At 48.5% G+C, this 21,880-nt stretch overlaps 1 long non-coding RNA gene across 1 annotated transcript in view; it reads right to left on the bottom strand.

Annotated features, from left to right (window-relative positions):
* The window catches only part of LOC138102772 (uncharacterized), a 36,840-nt gene extending 15,175 nt beyond the window's left edge, over nt 1–21,665 (bottom strand). The window contains exon 1 of the long non-coding RNA XR_011147532.1: nt 21,349–21,665. This is a non-coding gene — a long non-coding RNA (uncharacterized lncRNA). The remainder of the gene's footprint in view (nt 1–21,348) is intronic.
* Nucleotides 21,666–21,880: the final 215 nt, after the last annotated feature.

Below are 21,880 nucleotides of genomic sequence, written 5' to 3'. Positions count from 1 at the left end.
CTGTGAGATAAGAATTAGGAGAAACGCAAAGCAGAACCAACTTTGAAAGAATATAAAGAAGTTTATTAACAGACCTAAAAGAAGAAAAAACAAAATTATACCACACCTTTAGAACTCTTCTCCTCCCCCCACCTTCCTCCCTTCTCCCACTGACAATGTAAAAAGACAACCCTTAAGATGTTCAGTCTGTTTACCACTTCCATGATTGTTGGGAAATAGAATTATTGGGATCAATAAAAGAACTGTGCAAACAATAGGCCTGGAAGTTTTAGGCTTATGTGTGAGAAAACTTTCCATGGGAAAGTCCCTGTGTGAAAGATAACAAGCAGGCCTTAGGAACAGAGAGGGAGTCTTGAGATGGTCCAGCTGTACTATCCGGGAGTGAACGAGGGAGATAGACACTGACTTCTTTATGGAAGCTTGCCAATGTAAGTCCAATTATGTAGAAATAGAAATGTGTTATGATAAGCTTTAAGCCACTTAGGAGTTAACAAGCTGGTATACTATATAAGTGCCTTTGGACGGCTAATAAACGGAGTTTGTGGAGTTTGCTCTATCAACCATATTGGTCAGACTGTCTCTCTCTCCCCCCACCGGTGGCCCGGGCTCCTCGTCCTGCTAAGCTTCTAACATCTGGCGCCCGAACTTGGAACACCTAACACGGAACTTGGAGCCCGAACACGGAACTCGGAACTCGAACACGGAATATGGGACTCGAACACGGAACTCGGAACTTGGACTGGGACTGGCACTTTGTTTCTCTCGACCCGGCGGGAGCCTACTGCGGTGCCGGAGCAGCGCTGGCGGGTGTACGGATCGGGGCTTGCCCGATCCCAGCCTGGACCGACCGAACATCAGGGGTTAGCCGTTTGGCTGACAAAGGCTAACCTGAAGGCTGCAAGATCCTGACAGCAGGGACAGTGGTACGACGCGGCTTGTGGGAATACACAGGGTGTGGGAAGACACAGTTAGTGCTGGAAGACACAGCTTATGGCAAGATAGAGTTAGTGCGGAAAAACACAGTTGTGGTTCGGTACGCAGTTTGCGGTGGAGACGCGGTTCGCGGTTGAGACGAGGTTACGGAAACGGAGGTGGCCTTTGGTTTGCTTTTACGCTTTTTAGAAAAGCAGGGAATTAAGTATACCTTTATAAGGAACTAGCTGATCCAAGATCATTTAAAATGAAAGCTACAGAAACAAAAGCTCTCAAATTCACCTGGAGAACAGTAACTAGCACTCTCGCAGAAGTAAAAACAGAAAAGACAGTTGCCGCTGTTGCCATAGAGACTGTAGAGAGCGGCAGCGCGGGCTGTAGCAGCTCCGGGAAAGAAACAGACACGGGACTTACAGAGCGGCAGCCAGAGACCGCGGCGGAGTCCGGGGTAGCACGGTCCTTCGGGCTGGCCGCGAGAAAACCGATTAAAACCACAGCAACATGCGTCCGCTCATTGTGGGGGCTGCTAAACTCGGCAGAGCCGGATGTTAACTCTCTGACGGCCGAGGGAATAATGGCTGCCAAAGCGGAAGCACAGACACCAGACCCAGGGGGCGGGGCGCAGGTGGGCCAAGGAGACACAGGCAGTCCTGCCGTCTTGCCGAAAGCAGCAGAGCAACAAAGAGGTCCTTAAGTCTGGCCAGAAGCGGCGGAGGGTAACCCCCCCTCGCCGAACAGCGAGACGGCCGGCAGCAGCGCGGCTTCTACGGTTTCGTCTCCTGCAAAGCCAAAGCCGGCTGGGGCAGCCCGAAAACAGCCCCAAAAGAAAAAGAAGTACCAACAAATGATACAAAAAGTAATCAAAAAGCTTGCTAACTTATCTACACAAAGCATTTTACAGTCTGTCTTTACAGCAGATGTCCTGTGTTCAAAAGTATTACATCAGCATCGTACAGTTGTTGTTAACCCCTTTACAGTTCCTGCTCTGGGAACGAACGTGGACTGCAACACTGCAGAATGTCCTGCAACAACAGGGACAAAGTGGTGCCATGCTACAGGACCCCGAAACGAGATGGCACAGTCAGCATCAGCTCCTGAGGAACATGATGCCACTACCATAACAGCTGGGACTTTGAAACCTGTCCCGAGGAGCCTTGAGAGAGACTGAGACGTGGCTGAGTGAAGGAGCTGAGGACTTGCCAGATCCACCACTCTCCGTAGCAGGAGAAATAGTGAGACTATGGGGCGAATGTAACAGCTGCCCTGGGTGGTTGCTAGTGACTGGTGGTGGGTGTCGGGGAACCCTTTCCAAAGACAAAACTAAGAAAAATTATTGCATACATTTTTGGGTATACTGCAAATTTTTTGAGTATAACACCAAACCCAGAAGTAAAGTGAAAAATTGTTTTTCAACTGTCTTGAAATAAGAGTATTAGCCGGCATTTTCAATCAGCTGCCTGCCCATTTAGATCAAGTGAAAGCAGTCAATTTAGCTATTAGTTATGCATTTATGTTCTTACCTGGTATTTTAGCAAACAGGGCTTATGCTATTTTGCTTAAACTTGCTTGCTGGGAGAGGGATAAGTTTAATATAACCTTGCAAATGCTTAATAAGTTAAGTGGGTGTGTTATTAGTCTTAGACATATAATATTATAAAGTTAAGTAGCCATTGATTTTCTACTATTAGCCCACAGCCACGGCTGTGAAAGGTTCCAAGGTTTGTGCTGTATAAGTCTTTCTAACCACCTTTTTCCTACTTCACTAATAGATAAGTGAGTTACATCAATTAACTACACAATTACAGAAAAAAAAGGAGATGGTCTCAACTTAGAGGGATGGTTAAAGTCATTAGGTTTAAAATCATAACTAGTTTTATTTGTGTAGCATTTGATTACTGTAGAACTAGCAATACTGTTAATAACAGTGTGTTCACCTTGCCTCCCGATGCTTGCAATAGATAATATACAAAGTCACTTCATCTGTGACCCATCAAGTATTGCTTGCACAAAAGAAAAACGGACGAATTGTTGGGAAATACAATTACTGGGATCAATAAAAGAACTGTGCAAGCAATAGGCCTGGAAGTTTTAGGCTTGCGTGTGAGAAAACTTTCCATGGGAAAGTCCCTGTGGAAATGATAACAAGCAGGCCTGAGGAACAAAGAGGGAGTGTCGCGGGTTGGGTTTGTAACCGGGCGAAAACACCAATTTAGTGTAGTGGTTTGGTCTAAAATACTCATTACTGTTTATCTTCTGTGAGATAAGAATTAGGAGAAATGCAAAGCAGGCACCAACTTGAAAGAATATAAAGAAGTTTATTAACAGACCTGAAAGAAGAAAAGAAAAAAAAATTATACCACCTTCAGAACTCTCCTCCTCCCCCCACCTTCCTCCCTTCTCCCACTGACAATGTAAAGACAACCCTTAAGATGTTCAGTCTGTTTACCACTTCCATAATAACCTTGTTCAGTCCATTTAGAAAGAGAAGTCTCTTTTTGCTCGTGCTATGAAAACAGTATCACACCGAGACAGCCACCCACTTCCAAATATTGTTCAGTCCATTTAGGAAGAGGGGTCTCTCTGCTCGCAATGGGAGTCTCTTCCCCCGACTTGCAGCTTTTCCCGCAACTGCTTTCGAGGGTCCACTCTTGAAAGTTTTTTGGGGTACAATTTTAAGGTTGAGCTGTTCAGAAACAAAGAAACAGAGGCCCTTCTCCTTCCCTGGGAGCAAAGGGTCTTCCTCATCTTCATCATTAGAACTATCTCTGGGAGCATCTCTAGGAATTGAGGTTTTTCTCCTTTCCTCTTTGGAGCAAAAGTCCTCATCTGGTTCATCTGGTTCATCTCTCTTTGTCCAAACTTCTCATGAAATTCCAGCTGCGGCAGCATCTGCCTATTGCTTACGAGTTGAACACTCCACCCCCCATATCTTCATGAAATTACGATGGGATACTCTGATATATCATAGCTTCACAACAGACTTTCAGCTTTAAGCATCTCCTCTCTCTCTTCCCTCAGGTTTTCAGCTCTTCACAGCAATAAAAGGGTTAATCTCACCTCGGCCTTGCAGCTGGAATGTGGCTTATCGCTGTTGGTCACCTGACCTCTGCCGGACAGAGGTGCCGCTTTGCTGAATCTCGGCCGCAGTGGAGGGGGGGGTGGTTACGAGCCTCTCTGGCCGCCCATGGCAAGGCGGGGGGGGGGGGGGGGGGGTTCCACAGCTGGAACAGGCCCATGGCTCCAGGCTGGCCGTGGCCTGGCCCGGCCTGGCCCAAGCAGGGCCTGGTCGGGCCTGCTGGCCCCTGCACGGGGCCTGCAGCCACCTGTCCCAGCGCCGGAAACGAGAGAGAGCTTGGGGTGGGAGTTTGTCTATTCTTAAGTGTGGATCACAGAGGCGGTCACAACTTTAAGTGGCTTAAAGAATTGTCCATATTCAAACTGGCCAGCTGATAGGTTCTATCAGGTCCCAGAGGAAGCTGTAAGCACCCCTTAGCAAGGATATCCCTTCCAGGACTATGCTTGCTAACCTATGACAGGGAGTCTTGAGATGGTCCAGCTGTACTATCCGGGAGTGAACGAGGGAGATAGACACTGACTTCTTTATGGAAGCTTGCCAATGTAAGTCCAATTATGTAGAAATAGAAATGTGTTATGATAAGCTTTAAGCCACTTAGGAGTTAACAAGCTGGTATACTATAAAAATGCCTTTGGACTGCTAATAAACGGAGTTTGTGGAGTTTGCTCTATCAACCATATTGGTCGGACTGTCTCTCTCTCCCCCCGTCGGGGGCCCGGGCTCCTCGTCCTGCTAAGCTTCTAACACATGATAACCTTGTTCAGTCCATTTAGGAAGAGGAGTCTCTGCTCGCATGCGAGTCCCTTCCCCCGACTTGCAGCTTTTCCAACAACTGCTTTCGAGGGTCCACTCTTGAAGGTTTTTGGGGTACAATTTTAAGGTTGAGCCGTTCAGAAACAAAAGTTCTCTTCAACCATCTCTGGGAGCATTTCATCTCTAAGAACAGAGGCCCTTCTCCTTCCCTGGGAGCAAAGGGTCCTCCTCATCTTCATCTCTAGGACTATCTCTGGGAGCATGTCTAGGAACTGAGGTTTTCTCCTTTTCCATTTGGAGCAAAAGTCCTCATTGCTTCCATCTCTCCCTGTCCAAACTTCACATGAAATTACAGCTGCGTCAGCATCTGCCTATCTCAGCGCAGGTGCTTTTGCTATGAGTTGAACACTCCACCCCCCATATTTTCATGAAATTACAACAGGATACTCTAATATTGTCGGAAGCCGTGGCGGGACGGGGAGCTCGGATCCCCGGCGGGGGGAGAAAAACAGAAGCCAGCCAATATGGTTGAAAAATACACTCCAATTTATTAGCAGTCTAAAGGCACTTATATAGTATACCAGCTTGTTAGCTCCTAAGTGGCTTAACACTTATCAGGACATATTTCTATTTCTACACAATCGGACTACATTGGCAGTTTTCCACAGTCTTGTTATGTTCAAAAGAATTTTGTCCTTGCCTCCCTTATACTCCTAGATATCGCACCTGCAAGTATGTTACTCCCTGAAATTTCTCAGGCGGAAACTGTTCTGTTTTACAGAGACTTTCCCACGGAAAGTGTCTCACACACACAGGCCCAAAAGCCTCCAGATCAATAGCTTGCACAGCTCCTTTATTGATCCCAATAATTCCATTCTCCAACATAATATATCATAGCTTCACAACAGAATTTCAGCTTTAAGCATCTCCACTTTCTTCTCCCTCAGGTTTTCAGCTCTTCACAGCAATAAAAGGGTTAATCTCACCTCGGCCTTGCAGCTGGAATGTGGCTTATCGCAGAGGAGAGGGGGGAGAGCCAAGCCGCTCCGGCTGCCCACAGCAAGGATGTGGGGGGGGGTTCCACGGATGGAACAGGGCCCATCGGCTCCAGGGTGGCCGTGGCCCAGCCCGGCCTGGCCCAAGCAGAGCCTGGGCCGGACCCACTGGCTCCCCACACGGGGCCCGCAGCCACCTGTCCCAGCACCGGAAATGAGAGAGAGCTCGGGGGGGGAGAGTTTTTCTATTCTTAAGTGTGTATCACAGAGGCGGTCACAATTTTAAGTGGCTTAAAGAATTGTCCATATTCAAACTGGCCAGCTGATAGGTTCTGTCAGGTCATAGGGAAAACTGTAAGCACTCCTTTGCAAGAACATCACTTCCGAGACTAGGCTAGCTAACCCATGACAGTCACCTTGGTGTTTGCTAGCTTCTTCTTGTGCTAGCCGCTTCCACATTCGCTCCCAGAGCAGTAACTGTGAAGGGGTTAATAACAACTGTGCGATGCTGATGCAATCATTTGGACACAGGACATCTGCTGTAAAGATAAACTGCAGAATGCTTCGTGTAGCTTCAGACCGCAAGCCATGCATGGTGACTGTTTGCTTGGCTTGCTGCAAGAGCTTCCAGTCATGGGGTTCCCACTTTGCAGTGTCCCCTTGTATCTGTACAGGGCAAGCGAGGGCATCCACTGCTTGCCAATCACCCTCAATGATTGCATCACAGATAACTCCATTCCATCTCCTTCACAATGGGTCAGACCTCCCCATCGGGGCTGATGGAAATGACGGCTGCACCTCCCCTTGCGGGAAGGGAGGGGCTGTAGGCACTGTGCTTGATTCTCCTGATGGGAACGTAGGAGCTTTGAGTGCTAACTCCACTGGTGGGGCCACCGGACGCCACGGTGCTGATGGCGTAATATCACAAGCTTTGGACTCCAGCATGTCCTGCCGTGTAGATAAGTCAGCAAGCCTTTTGATTGCTTCTTGCATCATCTCTCAGTGGTTCTCCTCCTCTTGGGGCTGACCCCTGGTAGCCCTGGCTGGATCCGGCTCTGCAGGCGACTAAACGGCAGAAGTCGCTTCGCCGTCAGAAGTTGCTCCGCCTTCGCAGCAGAGGGTGGTTGCGCTCTGCCACTTTTGGCCGGGCATTAGGTCTGGCACTAAGACCGCTTGTTTCTCCTTCGCCACCCTGTGCCCTGCCCCCTGAGTCGGGCGGCTCTGCTTCCGCTTTCACAGCCATTTCTCTCTCAGATGTTGGAAGGGTACCTTCCTTCCCCACCGAGTCCAGCAACTCCCGCAGCGAGCGGACGGGTGCTGCTGTGCCTTTAATCGGTCTTCCCACGGTCAGCCCGATGAACCGCACAACCCTGGACTCCGTCCTGGTCCCCGGCCTCTGCTTCGTAAGACCCCCATCTGTTCCCTTCCCGGAGCCACCACACCTGGAGCCGCCACTCCCTAAAGCCTCCATGGCGGCCGCGGCCACTGTCCTCTCTGCTTTCATCTCTGCGAGAGTGCCAGTTACTGCTCTCCAGGTTAAGCCGAGAGCTTCGGCTTCTTTAGCTTCCTTTCTACCCTCAATCGTGGACAGCCACAATTCATGCCCTACTTCCCACCACGCTTCGGTCGAGAACAAAAGAGAAGTGTATTTCACACACCCATGTTCCCGAGCCCACATAATGAGGGCATTGAGATCCCGGTCGTCATGATCTCGCCTCTCTTAGAGAGAATACGAGTTATGAGTCGAGTCCCCACCTCGTAATCCATAGCTTCTTACTCGCGGGTACGCGCTTAGCCACGCGAAATTGCAGTCTCCGGCCACTCGGCTTTGAGGTTTAGCCCCCAGATTTACTCGGCTTTGGGGACACCCGCTCTGGCTCCCCAGGCTCCGCTGCACCGATATGATGAATTTGGAGTCTTACCGCATTTAAGCGAACCTGCACGTAGCAAAACTCACTCAGGTCCCTGCCATTCGGGCGCCACGTTTAGCCGGGGGGGGGGGGGGGGTGTCCCAGGTGCAGGGGAACCAGCTGGAGACATGACACGGACACCGATACAATTTGAGCATCGTGCTTCAGTTTTATTGTTTACTTACACCAAGTTATACTTTGCAAAGTTCACGCCCCATTCCCACGAGAAAGCCTCTAAGCAGTGGGGGAGCTTACTAGTGTATACCTTTTCCCAAGGCTGTTCAAGGCTGCCAGCTAGCAGGTGCCTTGCAAGCCTATCTTCAGCCTTAGGTCCCGTCAGGGGTACTTCTGCAACAGCCCTGGGTTGCCCAAGCTCTCCTGGGGTATCCTATGCCCCCGTTCCACAAGAAATTCCTCTACAGGCCATTGTGCATTCTACTGGCCAATGATACCTATAGGATGGAGGTCTGGAATGGTATTGAAAGCAGTGATAGCAATGGAGGGATCCACTCGATAAACCTGACGAGCGGAAACAGCCCTTTGGACCTCCTGCAGTGCTCATTGCTCTTCCGGAGTCAACTTCCGAGGTGAATTCAGATCAGGGTCCCTCGTTAATATATTAAAAAGCAGAGAAAGTTGCTTCGTGGTAAGACCTAAATAAGATTGTAACCAGTTGACGACATCCAGCAGTTTCTGAGCATCATTCAAGGTTTTAATTGAATACGGGAATTGCACCTCTCGGCGTTGGATAGTTTGGTCCAAAATTTTCACTCCTAAATATTTCCAAGGAGGATGCTGTTGAACTTTCTCCGGAGCTACCTCTAATCCATAGGCATGCAGAGCAGCCAGCAGCTGAGGCTGTATTCTCAGCAGCTCATCCCGGGTGGATGCTGCCACCAGGATATCATCCATGTAATGGTAGCAGCATGCATCAGGAAACTGCTCGCGGACTCTGGATAAAGCTTGGGCGACATACCACTGACAGATAATTGGGCTGTTCCTCATCCCTTGAGGGAGGACCTTCCATTGGTATCTCTTAGCAGGTTCAGCATTGTTAATGGCAGGCACAGTATAGGCAAATTTTGGTTTGTCATCAGGATGCAAAGGAATTGTGACAAAGCAATCCTTCAAATCAATGATCAGGATGTCCCATCCCGTAGGAATCATGGTGGGAGAGGGCATGCCAGGCTGCAATGCCCCCATACCTTCCATTACTGCATTAACTTTTTGGAGATCCTGCAACAGTCTCCATTTCCCTGATTTCTTCTTAATTACGAAAACAGGAGTATTCCAGGGACTAGTAGAAGGCTCAAGGTGCCCCTGTTGTAACTGTTCCTGAACCAGCTGATGAAGGGCATCTAACTTCTCCTTTGGTAGGGGCCACTGAGGTTCAAAGATTGGTGTGTTAGTCAGCCAACGCAAAGGCAGGGTAGGATACTGTGCGCTCTTACACACAGTGACCCCTGCTAAAAATTTATCCCAATCCGTACCCCCCAAGCTGCCAACACATCCCGTCCCCAAAGGTTAAGGGAAGTGGTAGCAACGTAAGCCCTAATTGTAGCTGTGTGCCCCTCTGAGTCCTTCACCACCACAGGCCATTCGCTTAAATAGCTCTGTGTGGTTCCTCCTAATCCTGCGATGGCCGATCCCACCGGAGCTAAAGGCCATGAGGGAGGCCACGCAGAGAAGGAGATGATAGTTACATCAGCACCCGTATCAATCAAACCTCGAAGCTGAATCCGGGGCGGACGGGCGTTCGGCAGGATCAGGGTACATGTCATCTGTGGCCTTTAGTCAGAGATGTCTGCAGTCCAGAAGGCCTGCAGAAGTCCCATAGATCCACTGCCGCTATCTTCATGAATTGGTTGTTCTATCCTGGGGACACAAGACTTAAAAGGCACTAATTTAGCAAGGCAGGTCTTTTCAGGAATAGTTACAGGGGGTTTTTGCGTGGACACCATAGCATGAATCTGACCTGTAAAGTCAGCGTCAATAACTCCTGAGTGCACAAAGATTCCTTGATGGGCAACATCAGGTTTTCCCACCAGCATCGCACTGGATCCCTGGGCTAGGGGTCCATATGCATCCAAGGGAACCTTATAAATACCCCTAGAGTCTAAGACGACTGCGGCTGAGGTGCGGATGTCAAAACCATCTGATCCCTGGGTGCTGTCTCTAGGGTGGCTGAGTAGGCTTGTGCCTGTACCTGTGCCACCCTCTGGGGAAGCGACTGCATCAGAGAGCAATTCCCCCTCCTTGCACCCCGGCAGAAGTTTCCTGACAAGGGCCGACCGTCGGCATGAGTCAGGGATCTACAATAGTCTGAGCAATGCCCTGGTCTGCCACTCCTCTGGCACTGGGGGATCGGTGTGTTCTCTTTTTGGCTCGGCTTAGGCCGTTTCTGTTTATCGCGCGTTTGGGTTGCTTTGGTTCACGACCAGAAGATGCGTGAACGGGCTGCAGAAGTGCAGCCAAAGCAGACCTTTTCTGGTTCCCAGATCCCACCTTAGAGCAGGCCTCGACCATGTCTGTGAGCTCAGGTTCTCCTGGCAGGGCATCTATGATTTTTCTGCACTCCTCATTCACATTATCTCTCACTAACTACCTTAACAACATCTGCCTAAACCTGTCATCCTCAACCTGCTTCTCGAGAGAAGCAGTGACCTTCTCCATGAAAGAGAAATATGACTCGGACCGTCCCTTAATTATTTCCGTATATCGCTTTCTAGGAGCAGCCATCTCTATGGTTTTCAACAGGGCAGTCATACCGACCTGCTGAGCTTGCTGCAGGACACTAGGGGGAAAGGTACCCTGTAGATTGGGATCAGAGAAGGGACCAGTCCCCATAAGAGCATCGGTCCCCACCGCACGTTTAGGGTCCTCAGCAGGGAGCTGCATATTCCCTAATGCGGCCTTGTCAGCCAGCTTTCTCCAGGTAGTCTCAAAAACTGCACATTGTACAGGTTGAAATAGGATTTGACCTAAGTGTCTGATATCAAATGGAGCAAGCAAATCTGTATTTATCACCCTTATCATTTGCATAACCTCAGCAGAACCAAGCCCATGTTGTGCAACCTTGGATTGCAGATCCTGTGCAACCTTCCAGGCAATTGCCTCATGCTTATCATGCTGGCCTGAATTTGGGAGAGCCTTATACACTGGGAAAGCTTGGATCTCCCCTTTCAGTGTGTCACTACCATCCTGAACTACTGGCACAGCCTTTGGATGCAGTGTAGCAGCTTCTCGATTACTCTCACGATCCTCAAATCTGCTTGGCATTCCCAGTGTTTCCAATAAATCCCAATCGCCCTCCTCCAGAGCCTGCATCTTAAGCGACACCCAGAAACGATTGTAGTGGGTTGGATGCACTGTCACAGTGCAGTCCGGAAAGGTCCAGGGGTGAGACTGGAGCAGCCTTTTCTTTTGCCGCCTGGCTACAGCAGCTTTACAGCCGGGGCCAAAGCCTCCTCTACCTCACTGTCTGACGATGAATCATTGGGTAAAGGCAACTTTGAGGTGCCGTGAACGAACAGAGGCGGGCAGGAAGAAATCGCCTGACCAGAAGAGGAACAGACAGCAGAGGCTGCAGTTGGCTGTGCAGAGGGTTGCACTGCAGGCGCTTTCAGGGATGCAATCTCGGGTGGTTTCGATTGACCCGGTGCTGAGGCTGCCGCGGCCGTCTCCAATGCTGCCGGCTGGGGTATGGCTGCCGCGACTGCCGTTTCTTTTTCCGGTCTCGGCTCCGCTGGTGGCTGGGGCGCTGGCACAGTGCCGATTCCTGACACCTCGACTGCCGCCACTGCCGCTGGTTCTGTGTTTGGAGCTGCCGCAGTGGTCACTTCTGCCGCTGCTGCTTCTGGGTTCGCTGCGTCTCTTGCGGGCAGCGTGGGCCCGGCGAGCCCCGTGCACCAGGATGTCTCTGGCAGCTGCAACAGCTGCTTTTGCAAGCTGAGCAGCTTCGCCAGCTGCCGTGATATTTTCGGCAGCTCTGTCAACAAAGGCAGACGCCGTATTAAAAGGTCGAATGCTTGGTGCTGCGCTTGCGCGGAGCAGTCTGTCGCTACAAAGGGTGACGGGCCGCATCCGGGCCTTCTCAGCGTAGCAGGCGCATGCGCAGTTGGGCTACGAGTAGCCATGGGGGTCCAGGACGCAAGCCCACTGAAACGCGGCTCCAAAAAAGCGGCGACTGCCACTGAGCCGAAAGACAAGGGGGGCTGTGCACCATCTTGCTGCCCACAGACCCCTGCCAGTTGCTCTGACGGCGTGGGGTCCTTGGGGGGCGTGGGGTCCTGCTGCAGTGCATGATGACCCAGTTCAGGCTCCGGGGCATTTGCTGCCCGTGGAGCCGGGAGGGGGTTTTTCGGACTGGCCACCACATGCCCCTAGAGCCAGGTCAGTGGGGTCTCCTTCGGATATCTCTCCGTCACTTGCCACCAAAATGGGCGAGCCAGCTCTGCTGCCACATTTGAACTCTATCAGCAGATTAAACAAACCTCGCCACGTGCGTAGTAATTCCAGCAATGGCGGATGCCCAGATGGGAACTTGCACCAGAGTGCAGAGACAAGTTTCTGCCACAGCCCAAAATCCAGGGCGGTGCCTGCGTTTGGGGAGATACCATGCAGGGCACCCCAGTCTAATAACTCACAGAGTTCTCAGAAATGGAGATGTCCATTGAACTGAAAACACACGTCCAGGCCAATAACACAGCGTCGGTTTTTAAGCCGCTGTTTGCCATTCTTTCAGTCCCGTCGGACATCCCGGTCTGGGTGGGAGGGGAACAACAGCATACCTGTAGAGAAATTTGGCTTGGCTCGCAGCGTGCAGGACACGTTGGGGTTCACCAAATATCACGGTGTCTCGCAGTGGTAGGGAGGTGAAGAGAGATTCAACAGGCAGGCATTGTGCAGCAAGATTCCTTTTTTAAAATATTTTACAAATCTTTTATAGACTTTTTTCTTCATAGTCTAATTGGACAAAGGATCAGCCACCCCTTGGGGGTGATTGGCTAAAATCCTAAAACATCCATTGTCAAAATATTTTCCTACTGTAGTATACACAAAGCTTTGCAAGGTCACAGGTGTTCATGGTTTATAGAACTCTACTAATATTCTCTGTGAGAGAGAAAAATATCTCACGGGACTGGAAAGAAGCAAGAGAAATTCTTGCTAGCTGCATATTTGTATCCACAGGACAGGTGCACTCTTTTCTGGGTTTAAGAACTGGCTGGATGGCCAGGCCCAGAGAGTGGTGAGGAATGGAGTTAAATCCAGTTGGCAGACAGTCATTAGTGGCGTGTTGAAATAAGAAGTGATGCAGAGTCCTCAGGCAGGTGCAAAAGGGAGCTCATTTATTGCCAAAATCAGGCCTTTTTAAGCAATTAGGTCTTTATCAGTTGCATACTTTTAAAATACAACAAACATAATTTAACTAACCACCATAAATGACGATGGGAACACGTGATGGTTATATAACTTGTTTTCTATGGTTATGTAACTTGTTTTCTACCTCTATTCCAGCTGAGTCATTACCCAGAATCCTTTTCTACTTAGCTGAAGTAACAGGAGTAGGCCATGATTTTACAGGGGCAACAAGGCCTTCCTTTTATAAGGGTTTACCTATCTGCAACATCTCCCCCTTTCTTTTTTTTTTTGTGCGAGGGGTTCATGTACCCTAATGCCAAAACAGTCTGCACCTGTAATGCCATTATCTTATTAAGACTATTACTGGTCATCTGCTGGACACAGGATAAGATACATGGAATACAGATGACAATCAATAAAAACCCATCAAGAACAACCATGGTACTGACAGAGACCCACAGCATAGGAAAACAAAAGATAGTGTCCAATGTCCCCAGAGACAGAGCTGCTTCTTCTGCACTTGGAAGTAAATGGCTACTGTTCCAAAGCTCATATGGCTGGCGCTCAGGGGCCATTCTGTTTAGGCAGGAGGAAGTCCATTAGCTGGAAATGCTGACCTTGACATTACTGAATGTCTTTCGGGAAGCATGGAACAGGGAATAACTGAAAAAGGTCAGCAGGAACACAGTAACATGATGGTGGGTGCAATAGGACACAAGGCCTCTGTTGGCAGGCTGCCTCCATAAGCCTCCAGGCATAGCCATGTTCCTGGCAGTCCTACCCCTGCTCCTACTTTGGCCATGAGGGCTGAATGGTAATTAGGTCATTTTTCCTCTCCCTGGGACTCGTCTCCTTGGAGGCAATGTTTGTCCAGACGAGCAGGTAACCACTTTGGACCTGCTGGCGATAGAACACATGCGTACCTTCTCCCCAGGTTAGTAAATCAGCTAGGATTTGCCATTGCACACCCAATTGTGGAACCTTACATAAAACTTTTTAGAAATTGGTTTTGCACATGCAAATCTTCAGAGCAGCATTGCTCTGCTGGGGATCAAAATTGACGATCTGCCTGCAAAATATTTAGTGTAAATATTGCATTATCTAAATGTTCTTGAGGACCCATATTCCCCCTTCTTTGTTTTTTTGATAACATGTGCGTCTCTTACTATGAACATGAAGGCAACATAAAAGTAAGACAATACATGTAATAAAAGAGAAAACTCACGTTGAGCAAAAATAAGCAAAGTAATACATGTAATCAGTAGCACATGACAAAGGGACAGTGATTTAGAATGATACACCCTCAATTGCCTAAATATTATACCACCACCCAGAGTCTGCAGTAGCTGGTGAGCCCCATTTCACAATGAGGACCTGGAGAAACCTTCCCAGGCAAGGCTTCCAAGTTTGCCTGCTTTTATAAGCCCAAATTGGCAAGTCAAAGTGACTTGGCTACATTTTTAGTGCAGAAACACCTGGGGCTGTAGGCATACCTCTGATCAGCTAGGGCCAGGGCTTGGCCAGAGCCAAGGCCTTAACTGGAAGAGTTTCCCTAACATATCCTACAAACAAGCCTCTATTAATAGCAGTTGGGAAAGTTTCTTAAAATGATACATGTCTTGCAGATAGCTACACAACGGTATGTGAAAGTTTGTAAAGCGGCTGGCTTTGTCATTTATCTTTAGCTAAGTAGTCAATGGTACCATGAACAAACTGCAAACAACCAAAGGAATGCATATGTGTAACATCAAATAATATGTTATGGATAACGCCTTTTATAAAAAGTCAGTGAATTCACACTATGACATTAAGAACATATTCAGAATCATTAGTACAGCAACAGTAACTGTCCTAAGAATATATGATTTGGAAATGAAATAGCAACAACATGGATTTACTGGAGAGATCATAAAGGTGTGGCAAATACATTGTGACTTTACATAATTTAGTTTTGAGAATAGCTCATGGTAACGATAAACATTATTGAAAATATCTATTCACAGTCAGGACTTTTCTGGTATAAGCATAATTTTACAGGATTTTCCAATTTGCAGCTGTACTCAAAAAAAAAGGCCAACATTTTATGTCTTTCAGTACTTTTCTGGTATAAGCATAAGTTTGCCAGGGTTTTTTAAGGTGCAGCTTTACTCAGAATTGCACTTAAAACCTGCTCAGTTTGCAGATGATAAGACAGCCTTTCATGATTGTCAGTACAATAGATTTGACCTTGGACTATTAAAGGTAATGGGATATGAATATTTAAGGTTAAAACACCAAGGACCTAGTTATATAATACTGCCATGAGTTTTGCACATGTAACTCTGTTAGGTCAGTGGGTGTATAACACTGACGTGTATATAAACAGCTACAAAGTCATGGTTTCAGATGATTCTAAAGGAGTATGCTACTGTTTACTCCACTGTTTTCCTTTGTCCATAAGAATAGAGAATATTAGAAACTCAGCCACTGAACAGATAACACATACTCATTGGGCAAGTCTGTTTTGTAAGGTGCTATCACTTTGAGTCACTTTTCTGGTCCATCACTGTATTTAAACTGTTTTGATATCAAGTCCAATTTCAATTTATAAGTGGCAAGGAAGAATAACTACACTTGAACCACTAAATAGCTGTACCTATTTGAAAAGCTGTCACATGTTTGTTCATGGCAAAATATTCACAATAAAATTACCTTATTAGAGCTGTGGGGTAAAAAAGCAAGTGAACAGGTAAAGCTAGCACAATTCTGCCTGCCTTTACAGTGGAGAGTCATGAGGTAATTATATATAAACCTCAAATAGCTTCTGCAGATAACGGTAATGAGGAAGTGAGGAAAGGAATTCTTTGATTGATGGGCCACACCCAGCTAATTGCTCCCAGCAACTTTTGTAAATCATTCAATTGTAGAGGGATTCCTTGTGGAATATAGGATACCCCAGGAGAGCTTGGGCATCCCAGGGCTGTTGCAGAAGTACCCCTGACGGGGCCTCAGGCTGAAAACAGGCTTCCAAGGCACCTGCTAGCTAGCAGCCTTGAACAGCCTTGGGAAAAGGTATACACTGGTCAGCTCCCCCACTGCTTAGAGGCTTTCTCATGGGAAAGGGGCATGAACTTTGAAAAAGTATAACTTGGTGTAACTGAACAACAAAACGGGAGCACAATGCTCAAATCGTATCGGTGTTCATTTCGTGACTCTGGCTGGATTCTCCTGCTCCTGGGACCCCCTCCCGCTACACGTGGAGCCCGAACGGCAGGGACCCGAGTGAGTTTTGCTACATGCAGGTTCGCTTAAATGTGGTAAGACTCCGAAATTCATTGTGTCGGTGCTGTGGAGCCAGGGGAACCAGAGCGGGTGGCCCCAAAGCCGAGTAAAGCCGGGGGCCTGGTCTCAAAGCAGAATAGAAGGCCGGAGGATAAGTCCCAAAGCCGAGTAAAGCCGGGAGCTAAGCCTCAAAGCCGAGTGGCTGGAGACCGTATTTTCGCGCGGCCGAGCGGGTACCCGCAGCACAGATGCTATGGACTATGGGGCAGGACCTCGACTCCTAGCTAATATTCTCTCTATGAGAGGCAAAATTGTGAAAGACCGAGATCTGAATGCCCTCCTTACGTGGGCCCGGGAACATGGATTATTGAGTTACACTTCGCTTTTGTTCTCAACCGAAGCGTGGGGGGAAGTTGGATATAAATTGTGGCTGTCCATGATTGAGGGAGGAAAGGAAGCTAAAGAAGCAAAAGCTCTCGGCTTAACCTGGAGGGCAGTAACTGGCACTCTTGCAGAGATGAAAGCAGAGAGGACAGTGGCCGTAGCCGCCATAGAGGCTTTAGAGAGTAGCAGCTCCGGGAAGTCTTAGGGAGCGGCAGCCAGAGACCAGGACGGAGTCCAGGGTAGCACGGTTCTTCGGGCTGGCTGCGAGAAGACCGATTAAAGGCACAGCAGCACCCGTCCGCTCACTGTGGGAGTTGCTGGACTTGGCAGGGCAGGATGTTATCCCTCCGACAGCCGAGAGAGAAATGGCTGCGAAAGCGGGAGAAGAGCCGCCTGACTCAGGTGGGCCAAAGAGACACATGCAGTCCTGGTGCCCGGCCAAAAGCGGCAGAGCAGTGGAGCGGTCCTAAATCCCAGCTGAAAGTGGCAGAAAGCAACCCCCCTCTGCCGAACAGTGGAGCAACATCCGGCAGCAAAGCAGCTTCTGCGGTTTAGTCGCCTGCAGAGCCTGAGCCAGCCAGGGCTGCCGGGGGTCAGCCCCAAGAGGGGGAGAAGCACCAGGAAATGATGCAAGAAGTAATCAAAAAGCTTGCTGACTTATCTACACGGCAGGATGCGCTAGAGCCCAAAGCTTGCGATGTTATGCCATCAGCACTGTGGTGTCCCGTGGCCCCAGCAGTCAAGTTAGCACCCAGAGCTCCTACGTCCCCGTCGGGAGAATCAAGCACAGTGCCTACAGCCCCTCCCTTCTCGGAAGGGGAGGTGCAGCCGTTGTTTCCATCAGCCCCAACAGAGAGGACTGACCCTTTGCAAAGGAGATGGAATGGAGTTATCCGTGATGCAATCATTGAGGGTGATTGGCACTCAGTGGATGCCCTCGCTTGCCCTGTACAGATACAAGGGGACACTGCAAAGTGGGAACCCCATGACTGGAAGCTCTTGCAGCAAGCCAAGCAAACAGTCACCATGCATGGCTTGCGGTCTGAAGCTGCACGAAGCATTCTGCAGTTTATCTTTACAGCAGACGTCCTGTGTCCTAATGATTGCATCAGCATTGCACAACTGTTATTAGCCCCTTCACAGTTCCTGCTCTGGGAGCGAACGTGGAAACAGCTAGCACAAGAAGAAACTAGCAAACATCAAGGTGACACAGAAGACCCACTGTATGCACTCCAAGCTGACATGCTAACTGGGAGCGGAGCTTACGGGGCAACAGAAACACAGCTGACCATGCCCGTAGTCATTCATCAGTTGTCACAGACTCTTGCCCACAAAGCCTTGTTGTCAGTACCTGAAAAGAAGAAGTCTCCCCCGTATGCAGCAGTCCGACAGGGGCTGTCAGAACCATATGGTCAGTTCATCGACTGTTTGTCAGCAGCCTTAAAGGATGCAACGGAGCTCTCTGAAGAGCTCCAAGAGCAAATGTTCCGAACACTTGCCTTTGAAAATGCTAATAGGAAAACTAAGACAATTCTTGCCACGCTACCCCAAGGAGCAGGTGTACACGAGATGCTCATATGTGCTTCTCTTGCAGAACAGTCATCTCAAACAGCTGCTTTTACTGCAACACTGCAGAATGTCCTGCAACAACAGGGACAAGTCATCGCCGCAGCACTGACCAGAGGGGTGCCCAGTAAGTGGTGCTGTGCTACACATACAAGACCCCGAAGCGAGAAGGCGCAGTCAGCCTCAGCTCCTGAGTAAAATGAGGCCATTACTTCAACAGCTGGAACTCTGGGACCTCCGTCCCGAGAAGCCTTGGGAGAGGCTGCAGACGTGGCTGAGTGAAGGAGCTGAGGACTTTCCAGATCCACCACTCTCCATAGCAGGAGAAATAGCGAGACCCTGGGGCGAATGTAACAGCTGCCCTAGGTGGTTGCTAGTGACTTGTGGTGGGTGTCGGGGAACTCTCTCCAAAGGCAGAATTAAGAAGGAGAGTTGCATAAATTTTTAGGTACAGCATCAGACACAGAAATAGAGTAGGGAATTAGTTTTTTGACTGTCTTGAGACAAAAGCATTAGCGGACATTTTCAATCAGCTGTCCGCCCATTTAGATCGAGTGAAGGCAGTTCATTTGGCTAGCATCTATGTTTTTACCTGGTGCTTCAGCAGCCAGGGCTCACGCTATTTTGCATAAACTTGCTTGCTGGGAGAGGGATAAGTTAAACGTAACTTCGCAGATGCTTGACGAGCTAAGCGCAGATGTTGCTAGTGTTAGATATACAATATTACAAAATCGAGCAGCCATTGATTTTCTACTACTAGCTCGCGGACACGGCTGCGAAGAGTTCCAGGGTATGTGCTGTATGAATCTTTCTGACCACTCTGTCTCCATTCACAAGCACCTCTCTGACCTCCAGAGGGGCCTACATAACCTTCGGGAGACAGACGACCCTATTGGAGATTGGCTTACAGGTCTGGGTATCACCGGATGGCTGCGTACCTTGGTAGTAGAAGGCTGCCGATTGCTATTTGTAGTTATATTAGACTTAATAATACTTGGGTGTATTTTTTCTTGCCTTAAAGTGGGGCTGCGGAAAATCATCGACCAGACCTGGGTTGCCCAAAAAGAAAACGGGGGATATGTAGAGGAATTCCTTGTGGAATATAGGATACCCCAGGAGGGCTTGGGCATCCCAGAGCTGTTGCAGAAGTACCCCTGACGGGGCCTTAGGCTGAAAACAGTCTTGCAAGGCACCTGCTAGCTGGCAGCCTTGAACAGCCTTGGGAAAAGGTATACACTGGTCGGCTCCCCCACTGCTTAGAGGCTTTCTCATGGGAAAGGGGCGTGAACTTTGAAAAAGTATAACTTGGTGTAAGTGAACAATAAAGGGGAGCACGATGCTCAAATCGTATCGGTGTCCGTGTCATGACTGGCTGGATTTCCCTGCTCCCGGGACCCCCCCCCCCCCCCCCCCCCCCCCGCTACATTCAATGTTTTGACATCAGGCTTTAGAGTTAATTGCTGTTTCCTGGGAGAATTATACTGAATTTTCTAAGGGGTCACATAATGATAAATGATGCTCTGAGGGTACTGGGACTGCAAATATTTTTCCAGGTATACAAGTTTCTAATTATTGTGGTAACATCATTATAACTGAGCAAAGAATCAGTGTTAATTCAGTCCAATCAGAATTTTAAACCAGAATTCTTGAAAAGGCAGAATACATCTTACATGACAAGTTGTACCAATCATGCAATATATCAGCATTTCTGTTGAAGAATTTAGACCTTGCTAAGTAGCCTCAAAGCAAGGAATTACATAATGCTACTGGCATGCAGAAAGACATTTCATTCACATCACTAGCCTTGAATCTCTCAATAAACAATCCTGTCAGAATCTACAGCTTACTGAAAATACAATGCTACTTTTAACAAAAGCCAAAAATGTTCTTGTGATGTAGTAAAATGTATTTTTAACATGAGTAATTTGCATTTGTAAAGACACTAAGGTTGGGACAAATTAAGTATTTCCCAGAAGCTGAAAATGAGATCGAAGTCTTCCTATCTATGAAATGGAATGCAAACATACTGACATCTTGTAGGTTATTTTATCTCTTCATTTCCAAAATGGCACATACAGAAAAGTTTCTCAGCTGTCTTTGACACAAAAGTTATGGCCGTAATAATGAATATTATGCTCTTGGATCCCCATGATCAGTACAACAACTAAATCACCTGCAGGAAATCTAACAATATCTAAATTTGCCAGTTTTCCTTCACAGAAGGTATATACAAGCCTCGGACATTACAATTATATTAAAAGTAACTCCCTAAGTGGTAAACTTTTGCACATCACAGACATGGGAAGGAAGAGGACACACCACTCTCCTGTACCAATACCCACAGTTCTCTGGCAATAGAGTAGCCCAAGTCCCTGCAACTGGGTGGGCATGCAGCAACAACGGACAGATCTCCGTGTCTCAACACATCTTCTTGGCATTTTCTGACAGTGAAGTGCCGTAGCATCAGCATTCCGTGTAGGGTATAAATCTGTCATCTGCTCATGCTTTATGGCTCCGGGGTCGGAAGGGTAGCCTAGTCAGGATAGCTCGGAGTTGGCTGGTATGCTGTGAGCTGGCTCTGGGTGAGTGGGGGCCGGTGGGGCCGTGGGGGGTTGATGGGGCCAAGGGGGCCACCTCTAGCGTAGCAGCCGCGGGGGGAACTGGCGTCAGGGGGACAGCCGGTAAAGCGGGCAGCGGAGAAGCCGCTTGCGGGGGAGGCACTTGGCAGAGCAGCTCCTGCGGGGGGGAACAGCCTGCTTTGGGGAGACCGTCCTGCTCTGGGGGTGGGAGTGCCCTGCTCCCGGGGAGAGCGCTGTGCAAAGAGGCCACTCCAGGGGCGTGCATATTGAGTCTGTTACTCTAAGTTGAGGATCGATCAATTTCCTGGATCCATTCCCTGGATCCATGCCCGGGTTTATTATCAGTATCTTGTCCAGCAGTCGCTGCCACAGCTACACACGACTTTTTAACATCAAAGCCTTTCTCATTTAGGAAACAGTTACATGTTTTTTAAACCCGTAATAAAAGTTGCTCCAATGTGGAGAATGTGCTGCAATATCTTTAAGCTTCACCCACGCTCCTGGGACAACCCCAGTCAAAGGATACTCACAGTCCTGTGGTTCTTCATCCAGCGAATACCACTGACCTAACCTTATAGGTTGTGTCAGCATTTTGCTCCCTGTCAGATTGTGGTTTGGAAATAAAGTCCCCTGTTGTAGCAGGGTCTGAGCTCTGCCTTCTGCTTGCAGACTAGGCGTCCAGGGTCATAAGGGTGAGTTGTAGTCCATCTCTTCATTGCAATCGGATATCCCATGGTTCTGGGTCTACAGGGCTTCATTGCCAGTCACAGTCCTCCTCCTCACCGTAGTCTGATATCCTGTCATTCAGGCGCCAATTGTTGCAATAAGAAGCGATGCAGAGTCCTCAGGCAGGAGCAAAAGGGAGCTTGTTTATTGACAAAACCAGGCCTTTTTAAGCAATTAGGCCTTTATCAGTAACATTCCATTAAAGCCAAACAAATATAATTCAACCAACCACCATAAACCACTATGTGAACACATGATGGTTATATAACTTGTTTTCTATGGTTACGTAAATTGTTTTCTATCTCTATTCCAGATGAGTCATTACCCAGAATCCTT

This window comes from Aphelocoma coerulescens, assembly GCF_041296385.1.
Source record: "Aphelocoma coerulescens isolate FSJ_1873_10779 chromosome W unlocalized genomic scaffold, UR_Acoe_1.0 ChrW_unloc_scaf_1, whole genome shotgun sequence".
Classification (NCBI taxonomy): Eukaryota; Metazoa; Chordata; class Aves; order Passeriformes; family Corvidae; genus Aphelocoma; species Aphelocoma coerulescens.
This window is presented reverse-complemented; position numbering and strand designations above follow the sequence as displayed.